Below are 7,751 nucleotides of genomic sequence, written 5' to 3'. Positions count from 1 at the left end.
ACACTCCATAAGGGATAAGGGCAAGTTGATTGAGAGAGATGGAAGATGTATAGAGAGGATTAGAGAACTAATTATTGACTTTATATCTGCATCTTTGTTTTCCACCACAAATATCTTTGTTTATTTTTTTTTCAATGCTAATATCGTCTACAAAAATGATATGCATAGATTGAATCACGTAGATATACCGTATTCAATACGTGACATACAAACATGGCGTCGTTATAGTCTATTCAAAGATGTAGGCCTTACTTCCTTTAGAAAACGAACAGTGCTATTGAATCACCCTGTAAGTAACTAACACGCAAAAAAGGTTCACTGAAATTATTAAAATTGTACCATCTTACTAATATTATGAATGCGAAAATTTTGATGGATGTTTGTTAGAGTTTTTAGCTTAAACGGCTGAACGAATCTCGATGAAATTTGGCATAGACGTAGAGAATAGTCTGAAAGAACATATAGGCTACTTACTTTTGTTTTTTTTTTAATTTTTAAAAAGTATTTTTAAACATAATTGTAAAATGTGGCATAGGCGTAGAGAATAGTCTGAAAGAATATAGGCTACTCACTTCTGTTTTTTTTTTAATTTTTAAAAAATATCTTTCAACATAATTGTAAAATGTGGCATAGACGTAGAGAATAGTCTGAAAGAACATATAGGCTATTCACTTTTGTTTCTTTTTAATTATTTTTAAACTTAATTGTAAAAAATTGTGATTTTTATATTGGAGTTACTTATTAATATTTAAAGGAACGAAGATATGATTTATTAGAAATATTATGCGAATAATAATTACAGATATAAACATAAATAAAACAACAATTGCTACGACATATATGTTTAATGAAATACATACATAAATATAAATAAGATTATAATTATAAACTGGTTTTATATTTTGTTGATTTCAAAAATCTGAGCTCACAACTTTTATAACATTTTCAGCCAAGATTTTTGAAATGTTCAACAAAATTAAGTAGAAATTCTTTGCTTAGAATGTGGTTCGGAAAATTATTTAGTGTACTATTTCTTTGACAATTTGAAAAAAATGTTTTATTTTCTTTGTACTGTATTTCTAAATAAAATACGTGTAAGATACGTCATATGCTCGATAAATATTTAATAGACAAACATGTATTTATAAATATATATAAACATATATTTAACGAAGCATTCGAATATTAAAAGTTACAATGAAATACAGAAATATCTTAATCAACGATATAAATTGTAATTATTAAATATACGAATAGATAACTAACAAAACACTAAAATTTCCCAATTCCCGTTAAAACATAAATTATAGGATTTGGTTAGCTGTCTCAAAAATTAAATACAAAAAAACCTCCTTAAGAATACTATAACTAGATCAGCTTATAAACAACAGATGGCGCTGTTCCATAACATTATTTCGTAACACTCCGTAATCATTCCCTTCGTTAATACTAAGCAATAAGTACAACAAATATGATCTTATTTTCTAGGCAATTCGGTTCGACGTCACTTCCTTAATGTTACTGATATTTTTGATACTGCAACAAATCTTTTCCTTTAACCAGTCGTTAGGGTTTTAGGTAACTTCAAGAAATTCGTTTCTGTACTAGCTATATTTTGCTGGATTGTGTAAAAGGTGACATGATCAAAAAGGGAGTGATGACTGAGATGACGTATGATAGAGTTATGTGGAGGACAAAAACCTGTTGCGCCGACCCTACGGGAGTAGGATAAGGATAAGGAGATGATGATGATTATGACTAGCTGTATTTTGCTCCATTGAAACTTAGCTCAAGGTAACACTAAAGATTCACTAGAATGATAAAATATATGGAATTCAATTCATTCAACCCAGTATTGAATACTTCGCTTCGTTAACGCAGAATACAATTTAAGAGGCAATTTTTAGGAAAATGGAGCCAAGGTGTGGCTTTTTTTTATAACAGAAGGTGGCAAACGAGCAAGCGGCCACCTGAATCCGCCAAAATGGCGAAGCGACCGCTGCCCATAGACATCCGCAATTGCAAATGCGTTACCTACCCTTATCCGACAGAGGAGGAGATGCACATAAAGTGGATATTTCCCCTTCCTATGTAACTCCTCCTCCGTGAAATCCACTTTCCCTTCCCATCCTCTCCTTATAAGAAAAGGGCGGTAAAGAGAAACGGGCTTGAATTAGGCTTTCATTAAAGATATTTCATATTTAAATGTGTTTTTAGTATTCAGCCGTAAATATAGCACATGTAAGTAGCATTAATACCATGATTAGAATCATAGTTAATTTAGAGCGCGCGCACACCTTTGAATAAACTATCGCACAACTGTTTCCTCGCTTTGATTCCTATGAGCTTATATGGAGGTGCGCACGCTCATCGATTTTTATTTCCGCGAAACAATCGACAATCGCACAACAGTCGTGCGATAGTTTAATCTAAGGTGTGCGTCCACTCTTTATTTGTCAATTTCAAGTAATTTTAAAAGGTATGGTAAATGAAGAAATTATTAATGCTTGTAGGTAAAGCTATACGTTCAGACAATGATTAGTGTCATCTACCCGCTACCAACGGGTTATTTACAATTTTTTAACGGTGAAGAATTACATTTAATACCACAATGAAAATAGTTACAAAATATTGTGTTAACATTAAGGATAGCGAATGAAAAATATGACAATCTTAATAAAATAAAAACAGTTCTACTGCCAAGAAATTTACATTAAAACATATTCAAAATTATTATAAAAAAGTTTTCAATATAAAATTGTCATATTTGTCATTTGTTACAATTTGGTGTAAAATTGCCGAACCGAATTTAGTTGTTTCACAGCCTTGTTAAAGTCTTGGTGGTAAAATAGACCGCTGTCCTATTTATTATAAAGTTTTTTTATAGTACAAGGTGACAAACGAACAAGCGACCACCGGAAATCGCTGAAATAGCGAAACGACCCGTAGACATCGGCATTTGCAGATACACGCAGATAAAGAATATTTCTCTTATGCGTCCCATCCTAGATATTTTCCTTCCCATTCTTTCCTTGTACGATAAGGATGGAAAGGGGAAGAGGACTAAAATTAGGCCTCCGGCACGCATTGATCAAAAAACGTGGAATTACTTCCACTTCACACGTATATTCCAATTTATATATCACAAACGCATAAAAATCAACTCATTGATTAATAATTTAAATAGTTTTGTGCTGTTTTTAAATGTTTTAATTGTCGATTCGTCTCTAAAAAACCATAGAGAATATCGTAGTTTTTTTTTTTTATAGCAAATAGGACAGACGTCAATGAAAAAGAGGCATTTCTAAGCCCGATGTTAACTTTTTAAGTTGTTTTTACATGTATATATCACATAAGATGTCATGTACTCTGTTTCGTTATGTACATTAATATTGAGTTGGTATCTACTTAGCCTCTTCTATGTTCTTTTCAGTCTCAGGGAATGTATGTTGGCTAGTCTCTTCGTTTCCTTACAAAATAGATTCATCGAGTGAAATGTTTAATACAATAATAAAAATATTCAATGGAAAACATTTTTTATCCTTTACGTAGTGTTTTTTTATAGTACAATATAACCTCGATAACTCAAACCTCGGTAACATAAAAACCTCTAAAACATAGACCATTGATAACTTAAAATATTTTGTGTTTCCCTTGGACTTTAACTTATCGAGGTTCTACTGTGTTTATATTTTAATTATTCCTAAGTAACTATTAGAAGCATAATACTTATTATCTAAGAATAAAATTATTCGATTACATTTTAATAAAACGATTATATGAAATGTTTTTTTTTTGTATTTTTTCGTTTTATATTTTTTTTGTACAATCGTCGATAAAGGCATTTTAGCTAAAGGTTTTAGATCCTTTTTCGTATTAAGAACAAATTGTGCGTGACTGTAGACTTTAAAATTGTTCAATAAATTTTAATCTTTACTGAAATTTGTTCGTTTTATATAAAAGCAACATTGAAACATAAAAGATACTCCTATCACAATTCAATATTACCACTTTAAAGTCAAACGTAAGCAAGTTTTCATTTCAGTCTATTTCACATGCTCGAGTACTTTGGGGACGGACTAATTTTCGCTACAGTAAAAATAATTCTGCCTGCATTAATGATTATTCTCATATTGTTTATTTTCCCCAAAACATATCAATACTGTATGTTATTTCGCGCGCTCATTTGACAGTTGACATTTGCGTATGTTATTTTATCTGTGGCGACATTCTTGACACGATTTCCTTGCCATATCCGATATTAAATATATCGAAATATTACGCGTAGATCGTAATCTCATTTACCTACAGGACAATAGCTTTGTGGCACTTGTTATAATATAAAAATCTGTATTTAATACAGTAACTTGAGATATCTCTTTTAAAGCTATATAGATGATATAAATTATGTCATCTTTAATATTTTTTGTGCATTGATTTTAAATAGTAGGTTGACGCGTAGATGTATTTACAATTGTTTTTTCCACGTGTCTTTGACTAGATGTTCTACAGTCACTCCAAACTACGCTAAATCACGATGTTGATAATATACGTAGTCAATAATAATAAAAATATTTACAAACGCGTTGATTTACTCGATTATCTCAATCGATATTAAAAAGTCGATTACTCTATGAACACATAACGCTGGTAACATTGACGATATTTTTTTAATGTTATCGCCGATATCAATTATTTTCAATCGAGTAAATAGTTCTAAATTTTCGTCTAGAAGTTTTTTTTTTAATTATTATTGACACGTACAGTGTTCCATTTAACTTTAGATGTACAAAACATACGTCCTCATTTGCTTTTAACTACGCGATAAATTCGTTAATTTGAGATTAATTGCCAGTAAACATATCAATCGGCTATTCTCAATGTTTATAATACAACCGCTAAGAGAAAGTGATATTTTAACACTATGTATCAATAGACTTGTCAATTGAGGTGGGAATACAACACTGATCTCTATAAATGGACAGGTAAACAGTGGCATTTTGTGTCTTTTCGGTTATCTCAATTTTATCAAACTAATAATGGAGTATGAACCGTCAGTTATATCAAGAGACGCGTTAATTCGAAACGTAGCATAAGCTGTCATTTGAAAACACCTATCCATTTATAGAGATCAGTGGAATGCAATATTTGCCATAGACAAGTACACAGATAATACATATCAATTAGTTTTTTAAACAATTTGGTATAAAATTGACTTTTTTACACAGGAATAAATATAACTTCAATTTTTAATTGCATAGCTATGTACAAGCTAAATGTTGAAATATACCTATGCTAGAGTTTTCATGTGACAAAATGTATTTAATATAACAAGCCACTAAAACGGTGATTTAAAGCCACAACACCTACATTGCTGTTTTTATAAGGAACTTTCGAAAGAGCTAATATTTCAAAACGGCAATACTTGTTTAAACCGTTTAGTTAATGGCGATTTATATTAGGCCATAACTTCAATATATTTTGAATTAAAAGAACACCTAAACTGTCACCATTATCGGAAAATATTTAAGCATATTGCATATAAATAATTAACCTAGTAAAATAATTACTTTTTTTTTATAGAATTTAACCGCTTTATTCATGGGCATCGTTAGATAATCTAGGCTATGTCTCTAGCGGTCTGATTTAATGTATTTTTTTAATGTTTAGATTCCATGGTCCATGGTACCATCTCCCGAGAACGACACCCATAAATTACAATAAAGGTTTTTTTGTAATATCATAATTTACTTGAATATTATCTAGAAACAAAATCAATTCCTATCAAAGTCAGAGGCGGATTTAGTAACAAAGGTCGGCTTTTTTTTATGATCTTTTATATTCCGCCCATCGCTCAGTTACCTAGGGCTTAAGCAGTGATTCTCAACCTTTTTTTTGTTGCATATATTTAACGATTTGAAAAATTTGGTTGCACACAAAAAAAAAGATAAAAATTATTTACTTACTGTATGAATAGTTGATGACAAAAATTTTAAATATACGAAATAAACTAATTTATACTACAATAATAATTAAACGTTTATTAAGGGATTTATTACAAGATAATAAAAATTTAGCGACACACAAAAGTGCCGCGGCACAGTGGTTGAGAATCACTGGCTTTAGGGTTTTGGTATTTTAATTTTTCGCCCTAGGAATCCACCTCTTTAAGTTACAATCGTTATAGTATATTGACTTATTTCTCGTTGTCTATGGTCTCATTATATCATAGATAATATTTGTGTGTTTAACAAATGTCACAATTTTATTTATCTTCCCTTAATAAAGTATTGTAATATAATATATTTTGTTAAATATGAATGGTTTTGCGTGAATATATGCAGATCTTTATTTAAACATAATTGTAATTAGTGATATATATTTTTATAATATAATAAATAATTTAACAGCGATATTGTAATTTTACTCGTAGATAAAATTAGTTATTCAAACTTCTGTTAGAATTTTTAAGTGTAGTAACACTTTCATAGGAACATTATTGCTATCTCTGTTTTTTCTCAAAGATTAGAAGGATGTCAATGTCAATGACACAGAGTAACAATATCGTTAATAGAGTAAAAATTTTTAAAACGTACATGTAACAAGCACATATAAGTACATGGCATGACAATGGAAACCTACATTTAGAGCACACTGACTAAACAATTGTTAATGTCGCTTTGATTCCTTTGAGGTTATATGGACTACTCGATTTTAAGTGCAACTAAACAGTTGAATAGCGTAACAATCGAACAGTTGTGCGATAGTTTAGTCCAGTGTGCGCTTTTAGTGTGTACTGTGATTACATGAACTCGTACGTCTGTTTGGCTTCGTAGAGTATGTAGTTGATCCTGTCGGCGTGCGAGGCGGGGCCGCGCACGGCGGGCGGCAGACTGCGCCACGAACGCGGCTTCCATTTCAATCTCATGCTTTCGCTAATGTGCTGCTAATATAAAAAGCACGTTGCAAATTAGCAGATTTATCGTATGACACTTTAGATATAACATATAGGAAGATAAAACGATAGACGATGGTGTGAAACGGAACGAATATGCGGGGAGTTTTGACAGATGACAGATGACAGATTGGAAAGTAAGACGACAGGTGTGCGCGTAACCTTAAAGTATTCATTGTAATATTAAAGCAAATAAATACATAAATACGAAGAATCAGACTTTCATTAGAAGCTAAATAAAAAGAATCCCGCACATATTACATATTAATCGCAATGCCCTATCGCCAAACCCCATCTTCCCTCTAAATTTGTGGCGTAATTTATGGATGGTTATTTTTTTTTTATTAATTGCAGACACATTAGAGTAATTTTACGTATTACTAGTATTATAAATGCGAAAGTTTAGACGAATGTTTGTTCGTTATCTCTGGAATGGTTAAACAGAATTAGTTTAAGCATATTTAGATGTTTACATTTAAATGAAGCTTATTATAATTATAACATACTAGCTTTCGCCCGATTAAACTCTAACAAACGTCCATCCATCTATCTAAACTTTCGCATTTATAATATTAGTAAAAAGTAAGATAAATAATAAAAATAATAATAATAAAAATAAAAATAACACGTGATGGCACTAGACTTGACAACTGATATAGTACCTTTCAGAGAAAGTACCGGTGAATTTATTGAAATGTGTGAGTACAATATAGTATAGTATTCTATATCATAGTATAGTATTGTGTAATGTAGTTTAGTATAGTTTATTGTAGTGCAGTATAGTGTAGTGTGGTAC

This window comes from Papilio polytes, unplaced genomic scaffold (genome assembly GCF_000836215.1).
Source record: "Papilio polytes unplaced genomic scaffold, Ppol_1.0 DF824225.1, whole genome shotgun sequence".
Taxonomy (NCBI): Eukaryota; Metazoa; Arthropoda; class Insecta; order Lepidoptera; family Papilionidae; genus Papilio; species Papilio polytes.
Note: the sequence above shows the minus strand (reverse complement) of the source record.